We start from the raw sequence: 14,170 nt of genomic DNA, 5'->3' as shown, positions 1-14,170 counted from the left end.
TTAGTGCTGGCCTGACAATGTCTTACTTGAGGTACTTCACAGACCTTAAACAAACAAGTCTTCATACTGAACAGTGACTAGGTTTTAAAGAGATTCACTTAAAACTACAGCATGAGGGTTGATTCATGTGTCCATCTTGGGTCCTATTTTGAGTAATTTTGCTGAGCCTAGACTTAAATGTGGCAAAATTTTACTGATTTTATTGCACCTCACCTGTTATTCGGTTCTGCTGCACAGGTTGCTCCCTAGATATGATAGCCATGTTCAAATATATAAAAGGATGTCACATAGAGGAGGGAGAAAGGTTGTTTTCTGCTGCTCCAGAGAAGCGGACACGGAGCAATGGATCCAAACTACAAGAAAGAAGATTCCACCTAAACATTAGGAAGAACTTCCTGACAGTAAGAGCTGTTCGACAGTGGGATTTGCTGCCAAGGAGTGTGGTGGAGTCTCCTTCTTTGGAGGTCTTTAAGCAGAGGCTTGACAACCATATATCAGGAGTGCTCTGATGGTGTTTCCTGCTTGGCAGGGGGTTGGACTCGATGGCCCTTGTGGTCTCTTCCAACTCTATGATTCTATGATTCTATGATTCTAGATCCTAGATCCTGATCCCTGCTTCATTCCCTGGTCATGAGTTAGAATTACTGAGACTGATATATATTGGCAACAAAATGGATCTACATATCCAAGCTCTGATCTTGGCACTTCCTGCATTGCAATCTAGGAAGCCACTGCAAATGCTTCTTAAAGATCATCTGCAGCATTATGGTAAATCAAGATCTTACCTGTTACCTTTGGTTGACAATTTAGATGCCTGATATCCAGGCTGCCAGTTACAGACATTCAGAGGTCATCTGAGTTTCCTAAATATACCAACCATCTCCAGTTCTCTATGTCTTCTGCAAATAATCCAGGAGTAACTGTATCTGTCACAAACCAGTGTTTTCAGGGTTGAGGGAGGACAGGTTAATCCAGACAAGTTGGAGATGATACTGAGAACAAATGGCCATGGTCTAGGCTGGGGCATGACCTCACTATGAGTCTCTGTGACATCAGGCAATGAAACTAGGGGTATTCCTGGTCTCCCTGGTCTCCTTGCTGCATCCTTAGAAGCAAATGGCAGTTACTGCCAACAAGCTCCCAGGTCCTTCTGCTGCTATGCTGAGCTTTTGCTTTTGTAACTTTCAAGCTTGATTATATCATCTACAGGAGTCCACCCTTAGGTGATTTGGAGGTTTCAACTGGAACTCAGCTACATTCATCAGAATAAAGTAAAAAAAAGAGAAAGAAATAAAAAAAGGTAAAGGACAGCTTGATGGTGAAATTCAGTCAAAGGCCGCTATGGAGTTGTAGTGCTCATCTCACTTTTCAGGCCGAGGCAGCCGGCATTTGTTGACAGACAGCTTTCCAGGTCGTGTGGCCAGCATGATTAAACAGCTTCTGGCACAATGGAACACAAAAAAGCTGTTAAAATTCCTGTTCCGTGATTGCAGTCATGGGATTGTTGTCTCTCACATGACGGTATATGTTTTGACTCCACAGAGTGGGAAGTGATGGAGACAGGATGTTTGTGTTACTGTGTTCCGTGAAGTGGGACTATTGTCCTTTGTTTTTTTCTCTTTGGTGTCTGATGCTTGAGAGAGAGGGAGCCATGTTGCAGTGCTCCATGTGTGTTTATATGTAAATAAAGTAGATTAGCCAAAATGCTGAGTTGCTGAGGTCTGATACACAAGCTGCTCAAACTCTGCGCATCCCTAAGTGTGCCGATGTCTCTTGGCATTGGTCACTGTGATGTTCGGGCTGAAGAAAGCTTCTGAAGCTCTCAAACGATTGACCAAGAGGGAGAGAACATGCCAGTTGGGCATGTGTCTCTGCCAGGGTCCTACTCAAGTGTAGGATGAGTTCATGGGAATGCAGCTGCCTGATGTCAATAGGCAGGGAGTTCCAAAGACTACATAAAAAGATTTCTTACAACTGCAAAACAAGTATTATGTGGCACCTGTAACAGTGCCAGTTCTGTAGATCAAAAGCGACTGAATGGACATATACGTGGCAAGGAGATCCCACAAGTAAACTGTTCCAAGGATTTATATACCAATAGTAACATCTTGGCTTGCCAGTCGGTAGATTTTATTGTTTACAGCGAATGGCCATCGCAATATAATAAAAAGGTAAAAAGGTAAAGGACCCCTGGATGGTTAAGTCCAGTCAAAGGCGGCTATGGGGTTGCAGTGTTCTTTTCGCTTTCAGGCCGAGGGAGCTGGTGTTTGCCCACAGACAGCTTTCCGGGTCATGTGGCCAGCATGACTAAACTGTTTCTGGCACAACGGAACACCATGACAGAAACCAGAGAGTACAGAAACGCCATTTACCTTCCCGTTGCAGCGGTACCTATTTATCTACTTGCACTGGTGTACTTTTGAACTGCTAGGTTGGCAGAAGCTGGGACCGAGCAACGGGAGCTCACTCCGTCATGGGGATTTGAACCACTGACCTTCTGATTCGGAAGCCCAAGAGGCTCAGTGGTTTTAGACCACAGCGCCACCTGCTTCCTGAATAAACAAGCATACAATCACTTATAGGTCCACCTGCCATTGTGAGGCTCAAAGCAATGAAGATGATGCCTCCCCAGTTGTTGCCATTGGCTGTGGGTTTCTTGTGATGTCACAAAAGCACTTGGCAACTGAGGGGATATAAAGGCAGGCCAAGGGGAAAGCCCTTTTTTTAATTTCCAGCAGGACACACCTGGCAATGGATGTGATATTCAGCACCGCTCAGGTAGGCAGCGATAATAAGGCAAGTTTGCTTGCTTGAAGGCTGCTGGTATCTGTGGTTGGACCACAGCATCCCACATTCGTCACAAGAATATGTTTTGAATATTTTATAAACATCCAACACCATATGGTGCCAGAGACCAAAAAGGAGTTTATATGGATTTTTACATAGGCTTTGTTGTTGTTTTAACGCTTTAATTTCTGACTTATTTATAGCATTTTTTAACCAGTGTCTAGATCTACCCCTGGTGCACAGTGCTAGTTGCCTGTTCTCTAACAGGTGTTTTGCATGAGTCATATAGGCTACCAATTTGCTTGTGATACCAGTTCAAGATGCTGGTTTTAGAGCCTTTCCTAGTCTGAGGCCCTCATCTTTTGTGTGAACACACTCCCAAGTTAAGGGAATTGTAGGTGGGTTCCCACAAGGCAAGGTAGAGTGATAACAGCAAGAACCTTTATTGAACTACATAACTGGACAACAGGGGCGAAACAACTGCTTATATACCTTTCTGAAGGCCTGGGCCACTCCCACTCCCAACGTGTTTGGCTATCTAAACTTCCAAGCTGCGAATCATAAGTCAGAGTTTAAGGGCCAATGGTGGAGGCCCAAATCCTGAAATGTTCTGTGATTGGATATCATGTATCGAGTATGAACACTGAATACTGAACTCAGAATCCTTAGTCCAGACTCAAGCTCAGGCAAACACAGACCACTGAATACATTAAGATCTATTCAACAGGCTTTGTTGTCTGTGCTTTCTTTTCAAGAAGTCCAGAGAATGAAGGCCAGGAGGCAGCCTTAACTGAAATAGTAGAAAGCCCTCCCTAAAGTGATAAGTAGCTCACTTTGATCACTTTTAGAGGAGGTTGCAAGATATACCTCTTCCACAAGACTTTTGCCCAAGGCTAATGCTTTCTGTGGTTGTTAATCTGTTAACATTATGATGTTTCGTGTTAAAACTGCCTTCTCTTATGAAGTAAACCACTTTGAATTTTTCAGAAATTGAATCATCATCATCTGCAGCAGCAGTTCATATTGAAAACAAAACAGAGTATCAGGAAACTATGGTGCTGGATGATGGTAACATGAAAAGAAGGTTCTAATTAATAAGAATTTTGCAAGTTGGGAGTTTGTGTCCAGGTTTTTAAGCTATATTCCTTTTCTTCATTGAGCTTTTTCTTTTTCTCCATCTCCCCACACTTTCCCAAATCATCTCCCCACCCGGATACTCACTTTCTCTTTGCCCATGTTTTATTAATCCAACTCTCAGAGTCATTTATTCTCGAGAGTCGCTGCCTATACTTTCCTTTCAAGTTATCACACCTGCTTCATAAGGTCCCTAATTGTTAAACATCCATCACTTAGAAAATTCTAATTTCCCTATTGTTCACAAATGCTTCCAGGGTGCTGACATGCTGGCTCATTTAAGAAAAACCTTTTTAGAGAAAGGTCAAATAGAAAAGAATTATTCCACTTGTAGCCGGAACAATGTCTTTTCCTCTGTTTATTGGGGGGCAGGGAGGAGGCTAATTTGCTATACCCCTCCTCCCCCTGCAAGAAGAGGTGACATCTGCTAGGGGTAGATGTTACAAGCTGAGGACGATTCTGCCCAATGTTCCACCCCATGTTCACCCCACATCCCACCCCACATTCTCCCTTCTTTATTAAGCATCCATCCTGCTGCCCCTTTGCAGTATGGGCCTACAAGATACCGTATTTTTCGCCCTATAGGACACACTTTTTCCTCTCCAAAAATGAAGGGGATATGTGTGTGCATCCTATGGGGCGAATGCAGGCTTTCGCTGAAGCCTGGAGAGCGAGAGGGGTTGGTGCGCACTGACCCCTCTCGCTCTCCAGGCTTCAGGAAGCTATCCGCAAGTCTTGCAAGCCCGGTGGGATGTCCCAAGCTTGCTTCTCCCCACCCCCCGCCAGCCCCACAAGCTCGGGGGATAGCGGGGAGGCGGAGCGCCGCCACCCCGCTATTCCCGGACCTGGTCTAGCCCCACAAGCTCGGGGGATAGCAGGGAGGTGGAGCGCCGCCACCCCGCTATTCCCCGACCTGATCTGGAGGCTGGGGGGGGGAGAGAAGCAAGCTTGCTTCTCCCCCCGCCAGCCCCACAAACTCGGGGGACAGCGGGGCAAGCCGCTGCCCCACGGAGGCTAGAGAGGCTGTCCCTGAAGGCAGAAGAGGGAGACGGAGCGCTCCGTCTCCCTCTTCTAGCTTGGGGATGGCTGCACAAACCTGGGGGGGGGGGGGAATAAAAATTTTTTCCTTGATTTCCCCCCAAAAAAACTTGGTGCGTCCTATGGGCCGGGGCGTCCTATAGGGCGAAAAATACGGTAATCTTCTGTTTTCCAGGGTCTGAGAAGGAATTTTGAGGGGAGATTCTTGGACTTCACTTGTTCACTTACTCTACACCAGGGGTAAGCAACCGAAGCTTCCTGCAGCCAATCAGAAGCCACGCTTGGGTTTTCGAACGTTTTGGAAGTTGAACGGACTTCCAGAACGGATTCCATTTGACTTCCAAGGTATGACTGTATATAAAATCAAAATAAAAACAATAACCCAATAACACCCCCCAAACAAAGCCATGTTTTTAAAGGGTATAGGATGTCAATCATGGGATGCGGGTGGCGCTGTGGTCTAAACCACAGAGCCTAGGGCTTGCCGATCAGAAGGTCAGTGGTTCAAATCCCCATGATGGGGTGAGCTCCCGTTGCTCGGTCCCTGCTCCTGCCAGCCTAGCAGTTTGAAAGCGCATCAAAGTGCAAGTAGATAAATAGGTACCGCTCTGGCGGGAAGGTAAACGGCGTTTCAGTGTGCTGCTCTGGTTCACCAGAAGCGGCTTAGTCATGCTGGCCACATGACCCGGAAAAACTGTCTGCGGACAAACGCCGGCTACCTCGGGCAGTAAAGTGAGATGAGCGCCACAACCCCAGAGTCGTTCGCGACTGGACTTAACTGTCAGGGGTTCCTTTACCTTTTAGGATGTCAATCAGGTCAACCAAAGGCCTGGTTAAAAAGGAACACTTTTGCCTGGCTCCTAAAGGTGTATATTTAGTGACTACTTAATGTGGGGTTCATTGTGGGGTAGGAAAAGTATGCCATTTCTAATTGCCTTAGGGCAGATTTTTTTATTTAAAAAACCCTAACGTAATAACACACAATATTTATCATCTGACTCACAGAATGCAATATTCGAAGCATATCGTGGGTGACATTGTTTGACCAATACTGCCAAGTAACGAATACATGGATAGCATTTAATTTGGTTTCTTCTACCTTGAAGCTGTCACTAGGGCTTCCTGCTCTTGTCCTCAACAGTTAAACTGATTGACTGAAACCATGGCTGCATAAATGATATACATGAGCAGGTCAGACAGAGACATACTGCAGGCTCAGCTGTTTAATCGAAAAATAGCCGACTTTTAAAAATAATAATGAATCACAAGTTCCTTTTTTTTCTTTTTTAGTACTATTTATTTCCTTTCAGGCCTCATGCAATGATATTAAAGCCCAGTGACATCAGTGATCAGAGCTCAGATTCAATGCCATGTCAGATGGCTATTACATATTTATGTCAATGGGGCAATCATCAGCATAATTTCAAATAATTTGATTTTACTGGGTTGTAAATCATCTTCAGATATGCTTAGGGCAAACCAAAATGCCTCGTTTGTTAAGTCAGTTTCGTGGAAGGAGTAAAGTGTGGATTGTATTGCTACTTCCCGGGGAAGAGGTAGGAATAATGTTCTTTATTTTATTTTAATCTCCATTTTGTACATCCCACCCCCCAGCCACATAAAACCAATATACTGAAGGGAACCCCCTGCTATTTTACAGAAAGCAGGAGACAGAGAAGTTATTGGAGGCATTCCACAAAATAGCATAAAGATGTGTTTTTGAAGCTTATTTTATTTAAATTAGCCTCACAACATTTCTGGTGTATCCAGTCAGTTAAATTAGGTTATTTTAGATAAAAGGATCTGGAAGAGAAATATATTGAAGAAAGCTCTTTACTACTTCTAAGTGTTTCCAGGAGCGGTACTCCTTCTCCCCAGACACCAACAAAAACAGAAAGACAGCATTACTGGGAAACTGTTCCCTAGAAAGCTGTTGAAATAATCATGTGAAAAAATATAGTAGCATCAGATGCCACCATTTTTGCAGCTACAATTATGGGATTATTTGGGCACCCACAAATGCACCATAATGTAGGGTGTGTGCATTGCGTAGGGTTGCCATATTCCAGTCCTCAAACCTGGACAGCAAACTAGCACATACAGCATTAATATGAGTGGGCAGTGGTAACGTAAGTAACTTTTATAAATAAAATAAATTAAATAACTATTGTGCAAATTGATTTCTCATTATGCAAATCAAGTGGCATGTTGGGTTTGTTTAGTTAATTAAATTAAAACACTTATATTGCTTCAAGTCAAAATTTCCAGAGCGCTTTGCAATCACTAATAAAAAAACACACCACACAATAAAGCCATGCAAAATGCAGCCCCCGTGACTTTTCTATTCCAAATTGCAATGCTTTGTGACAAAGAAATGGGCTTCTGGGATTTTCATGCACAACTTTTCATGTAACGTCAAGCTGAACCCTCAAAAGCTAAAGAAAAACAAACAATTACACACTGTACAAAGTTTGAGGCTCATAAAATAACTTTCAACTCACATAAGTTGCACTATAATTTTTCATATGTTTTTCTTCTTGGAAGTTGCTCCTCACAGATATAGAAAGCATTTTTTCTCAATTTTGCAGCAGAGCATTTTATAACATCTTATCAGACCTTTAGCAGACATGATACTCTTTTAAAGTGTAAAACCACCACCCCCAAACTAAATTTATGGCTCGCTGTCAGAGCTGAGGGAAATGTTAAGGGCAGAAATGTACAGATATTAAACTTGGTCTTCTTGCACTTTGTTCTGCTGATTCACATTTAATAAATTATGTTTCTCCTCCCCTTGAATGTTGCATTAAAGCCTGAGGAAATCTGAGTCGTTTATTCTATGGTACCACTAGAACATCTTTCAGATATTCAACTCGATTACCCATGACAACTCTGTTCCATAAGGAATCCTAAATGTTCTGACTCAGACATCAATTATAATTGTGCTGACATACTGACATTTCTAAAGCACTTACAAAGTTGTTTGTTAGCCCTTTCGACTCCATATTTGAGAGGCCTGAATAATTCAAGAAAACCTCTTTATCTACCAATGCATAAAGAGCCTTCATCAACCTGGTGGGTTCTCAGACTCCATTCTTACATTAAGCTAAACAAATACCCAAAGACACCATAACAGTCCAAATATCAAGAAAGGTTAAACAGGAAAAGCTTGGGATAAACTCAAGATTTATTTTTATTTTAAATGTAAGCTTCTTTCTTCAATGAGATGCTTAACCACAGATTTTCACCATCACCAGCTTGGCAGTGGTCCCAGGACAACAGAGCTTTCTGCTTACCTTGAACTGTTTCCAATGCAGCCACCTCATATATATTTTCTATAGCCAATAATAAAATAATTCCCCAGTTGGAAGCATTCAGGAATTAAAGAGGTTCAACTCAGGGGAAGCCCTGCAATTATAGGCATCAAGATTAGGAGAACGTTTGAAGTCTGAATAGTTTTATGTAGCTGAGCTCTAAGAACACAATCCAACCCCTCTTTGCATTAGATGGGGTGAGGAGGTAGACGGGGCAGAGATGTTCCTTCTATCTGGTCTCTCTTTGCTTCCCACCAGCTACCTGTTGAATGACAATGGTTGTTAAACTATTTTCTTTCTCTTCACATGGGAAACTGGGAATTGTAGCTCAGGGAGGGCGAACAGGGGCCTCAAAAGAACTCTCATCACCCTCAACTACAGTTTCCAAAATTATTTGGGGTAAGCCATGACTGGACAAAGCGGCGTCCTGGTGCTTTAAATGGATAGTGTGGTCACAAGTCTTCCATTCTGTGCTCAACTAAAACCACCTTAAAGGGTAAAGGGACAATTAAGTCCAGTCGCAAACAACTCTGGGGTTGCGGTGCTCATCTCACTTTAAAGGCCGAGGGAGCCGGCGTTTGTCCTCTTCCGCAGACAGTTTTTCCGGGTCATGTGGCCAGCATGACTAAGCTGCTTCTGGTGAAATCAGAGCAGCACACAGAAACGCCGTTTACCTTCCTGCCAGAGCGGTAACTATTTATCTACTTGCACTGTGTGCTTTCGAACTGCTAGGTTGGTAGGAGCAGGGACCGAACAATAGGAGCTCACCCCATCGCGGGGATCCGAACCGCCGATCTTTCGATCAGCAAGCCCAAGCAGCACAGTGGTTTAACCCACAGTGCCACCCGCGTCTCTTAAAACCACCTTAGATTACCCTAAAATAAGAGCACAAAACAACAAAATGCAAAGCAGGCCTAAAATAGAAAATAACAATAGCTGATCGCAGTCAAGGATGGTTATTGTCAACCTACAATAGCGCCCTGCTCGAAAGAACACGCACAGCTTCTGCAAAAGTTGGATTGCCTTTTTGCAAGTTTTCTGCAGGTATCAAACTCAACTTCTGGGAAGCTGTAGAGCATATCAGATATTCATAACAGCAGGGGAGTTTTCCATAAGGCTATTCCCATTAGTGTTACCTTTTTTCCTGCAGAGTAGCTGAAAAGGAGAAGGAAAAAAGGGGGAAATTGCAACTTTATAAATGTCTCTGGGGATTTTGACCTGAGGTAACCTGCAAACTACGCTCGGTCCAAATCATAATGCATTTACTATTTCAAGCTGCCACAGTAAAGAATAATGTTTCTCCACAGGATATGAGAATTAGCCTATTCAGGAGATTGAAGCTTCATATTTTAAAATGACTGTGGACTGTAACTACACATTAGTTACTCCCGAAAAGAACTTATTCTAAGCTTTTGAAAATAATTTTCTCTGTTACAAAAGCACCTTCTTTTTGGCACTAACACAACACAAATCCTACGCACATCTACTCTGAAGTAAGTCTCACTGGGATAAGTGAAGCTAACTACCAGGCGGCTGTGAACAGAGTAGTGGTCTAAACATCCGCTCACCCTTCTTGGTGTGGTGGCATTGCAGGACAGCAGAGGCTCCACTCATCAAAGCTTTATGATATGGTGGGAATGTATGATGTGGCTGGAAGAAAGCAACTCCACATTAAATTTCCAAAACTGCTTGCCTTTCAATGGTGCTTAGACCACCACATACTCCACAGTAAAGACAGGCTGTCCATGTTAAGTATAATTGATTTAATTCACACAGAAATGAAAAATGTGTGTGTATTAATGAAGGCTTATAATGTGTAACACTGGGGTTTTTCCACAGTAGATTTTCTAAGGGACTCTGAACTACTTAATTGGTTAGCGATTAACTGACTGTTGTTCTCTGGTAACTAAAATGTGAGTGTTGTAGCCGTAGATCATGTGATGAAGGTATTGAGTTGCAAATTTCCATTTTGAAGGGAGTTGCCTTTAGTCTTTGTCTCACCAAGCTTCATGGAGACAGGATGTAAAAGAAGCTCTCCTGAAGGGAGAGTAAACAGCCTGGAAGCTGGAGTGCAGGCTGTGGAGAGAGAGAGAGAGAGAGAGAGACCTCTGCTTATAGGTCTGTTTGGATTAATTCATATTTTCTAAGATGCTGAGCCTGTGCTGGACAGCACAAGATATAGTATGGATATTTTTAGTTGTATCTTTGATGCTTATGTTTTGTTTTGAAGAGTTCTGTCAGTAAAAGTTTGAATCATGTTTTTATGGACCTGGACAATGATTCCTTTCCAAAAAGAGTCAGTTCTTATGCTTCCAATTGTTTCAAAGAGCAGAATATTAATATCTGCAACAGGATTGACAATGACACTAAGGAAGATTCAGCTTCAGGGCACCTAATCCCAAAGGGGCCCTAGAAGCAATTTTAGTCCACATTTCTTCAAAAATTTGAGCGGTAGACCCCATTTGTGCGGTTTCACTCAAGTTTTGGGGTGCATATTTCTACAATCACAAAGTTTGATAGTCAGCAGCACAAATGTTGTAAAGGTGTGGTGATCTGTCGTGCAATAATCCCATAGAAGAAGATAGCAGTAGTTACTGAGACTTCATTGCTGTTATGAAGGGCTAACATGACAGTCTAAACTGCAGAACCCCCAAAATGTAGGCCAGTCACTGCTGTCCACCTGCTTGTTTCTCCATTTACCATGCAAAAGTGGCATTGCATGTCAAGGTCCCCAAGCCACCCCTCAAAATAATTCACAATTCACACATAATTTTTGTTTAAGTTTTTTTGGCATAATTTTGGCCACAACTTTATTAAAATACATAATCTGTGAGTGGTTGCTTAGGCATTGGTTAAGACTATCTGTCCCCCTGCCTGGGACAGAAGTGACTTCCGAACTCCCTCGGAAGCCAGTGAAGGGAAAACAATATTGGGGAGCAATGGAGCTGAGTCACAGTCCCTCACCGCTCACCCAACCTGCTTCCCAGAGCTTGCCGGCCCTGGTCCCATTTCAGGGATTGGACGAAATCGTGGCAAGCCCCTGGATTCCTTTAATAGAATTCCCTTCCACACCACCTATCCTTACCCCTCCTCCAACCAATTTTTATAACCAATGCCTAACCGCAACCTTACAAGTTGTGAAGAATTGCTAAGTAGTAGGCAAAAACCAAATGGCACCAGCCAATCAGCCAAATGGACAAAATTCCTACTAGGCCCCTGCCCCAAGGTAGTCGACCCCATGACAGGCATAGCAAGGTCAACCGGAACTCAGGGTGGGCGGGAGGGTGATCCAATGCACTCAGCAAAAGAGAAAGCAAAAGATGTGCCCCAATATTTAAAGCCTTTGGTCCCACCCACCACATTGCAACATGCAATTTGCCCCAGCAACCCGGCCATCCAATCGTTGCCCCAGGCCAGCTCACTTTTACCTGCCTGGCAACAGAGGGTTGGCTTGGCAGACCCCACCGCAAAACGTGCTCTCATTTCAGGGAGAACACGCTTTATCATTCTTGCCTTGCCCCAAAAGACATGCAATTACTTGCTGGAGCTACTGCTACTGCTGTCAAGTGCAGTTGAGGTTGAAAGAACTGTATCTTTCTTTGCAACCAAATGCTCAGTCCATTCTGAATTTTATAGTTTAAATACGTATCAAGTCACATCAAGTGTACCTTCAGCAACCTAAACTAAACCTTAAAACTAAAAAAAAAGCAATCAAGCTAAATGCACGCATTCACAAACCTTCTGAAATTACATTTATTGACCTCAGTGTTGCTGTTCATATCAGAGGAAGTGATGTGATAATGAACTTAAGAATTTGTGTATGTGTGAAACGCCATCTTCTCTCGCTCTCTTTCTTTTGCATTCCATGGAATAGCTATAGCAAAATACTCTATTTCACCATTGAAATAAAATAGCATACCTTCCTTGCCTTTTGGATTCTCTTATAGAACTTTGCTAGAGGCAATCTGAATGGAGATTAAAGAGGAGACTGCTTTAGAATGTTATCCTGCTTCAGGTGAAGCTTGCAACGGTAGCTTTATTCATACGAAACCTTTGGATTAGAGTCTTTCAAATATATATTGAAAGAAAAATTTATGTGCAAGGAGGCATGAGAGAGGGTGGAAAAAGAAAGATGAAAAATCTTATAATAAAAGAAGAAAGAGAGCAAAGGTACAAGAACTATTTTGATTTAATTTCTTAGTTTTTCTTTTTGTCCCCATGAGCTGTGTTAAACGTATTTGTTGATTTCCAAAGGTTTAGCAGTGACTGTATAATTCATGCATGTTAATGATTACTGAGATCCTGTCATTCCATTTAGCAAAGATACTTTTATCTCTTCTGTACTGAGCTTAGTGCTAAAAATCAGCATGTCTGCCTTACTAGACAGATCACTTTTTAATCAGAAATTGAGCCTATTTTAAAAACCCATAATAGGAACAGAGGATGACAGATAGAGATGGATTAGTAGCCAGATTCAATGATGGCACATCTCTTGACGACACTTCAGCTGCAGATGATGACAGCAATTGCGTAGACATTTACTCAACAGCAATTTTACACCGAAATTAGGGAAGGAGAAGAATGAAGAAATGGGGAATGGTTAGAAACACAGTTTCCCTTCACCCACCCTGGTTTGGAAACGATGAATGTATTGCAGCACATGACAAGAACATTCCACGGCTATAGGATGGGGGGAACAAGGAAGAAGGCAGCCCTGTTTAGGGAAGCTTTTAATATTTGATGAATTATTATATTTTAATATTTTGCTGGAGGCCACTCAGAGTGGCTGGGGAAACCCAGCCAGATGGGTGGGGTATAAATAAATAATATTTTTTTAAATTACTATTATTATTATTATTATTATTATTATTATTATTTCGGGGACTCTCCTTATGATCTTCTGAATGGCCTGCAACATTTGGGGTCCCTTCTTTCAGTTTTTCCAATCCCAGCTGGTCAAGGCAGCCCTCTTTAGGGAAGCTTTTAATGTTTAACAGACTACTGTATTTTCATACTTTGTTGGTAGCTGCCCAGAGTGGCTGGGGAAACCCAGCCAGATGGGTGGCGGCGGTGGGGAAAAAAAATAAATTATTATTATTATTATTATTATTATTATTATTAGGCACTGCTTCTGAGAAGAAGGATAAAAATATTTAATAATAATAATAATAATGTTTATTAAATTTATATACTGTCCTATATCTGAAGGTCTCGCGGCGGTTCACAGAAAATCTCAACATAAAAACTACAATATATATAATCAAAATAAAAACAACAACCCAATAATACCCCCCCACAACCCAATAATACCGCCCATTAATAATAATAATAATAATAATATCCTATAAGACTAGGTTTTTTTCCTTAAAAATAATGTCAAAAATTAGGGGGCATCTTATACACAGGGCCGTCTCCCCCCATTTTCTTAAATGTGAGTCCAAAAAATTAGGGGGCATCTTATACATGGGAGCGTCTTATAGACGGAAAAATACGTTATTATTTTCATGGCAGAGCAGACCTTATAATCCCATCGATACTGGAAAGATAGAAGGGAGCCTTGATGTTTGCCAAATGATTTGGGCTAATATATGGAAGGCAAAGTATGAATGAATGGGTACTAATGACTTGTAGAAAGAAGCCGCAATAAGATGACTCTCATTAGATCTGTAAGACCGCAAAGCAATTTGAGGTAGCAGAAGAAGAAAAGTGCTCCGAGATAAAGGTGCTCCGTGAAATGGCCATGTTCTTGATAATGGATGATTTTAATTACTCTTATTGATTGGAGAGCTGCCTAACTATAGAGGAAACACAATGAAGAGTGAGCAAAGTGAAGCCTTTCTGTGTGTTTTATTAAACAGCCAGTGTGGGGGAGCAGCTGTTTTGTATTCTGTTCTTCTTCA

The 14,170-nt window shown here is 42.3% G+C and overlaps 1 long non-coding RNA gene across 1 annotated transcript; it reads left to right on the top strand.

Annotated features, from left to right (window-relative positions):
- The first annotated feature begins 2,738 nt into the window (after nucleotides 1-2,738).
- On the top strand, nucleotides 2,739-3,900 carry LOC308458560. Its single transcript, XR_013977557.1, has 2 exons — nucleotides 2,739-2,778; nucleotides 3,775-3,900. It is a non-coding gene; the product is annotated as an uncharacterized lncRNA (long non-coding RNA).
- The last annotated feature ends 10,270 nt before the right edge of the window (nucleotides 3,901-14,170 follow it).

The sequence above is a fragment of the Podarcis pityusensis genome (genome assembly GCF_964106645.2).
Source record: "Podarcis pityusensis genome assembly, chromosome: 11".
NCBI classification, from domain to species: Eukaryota; Metazoa; Chordata; class Lepidosauria; order Squamata; family Lacertidae; genus Podarcis; species Podarcis pityusensis.
This window is presented reverse-complemented; position numbering and strand designations above follow the sequence as displayed.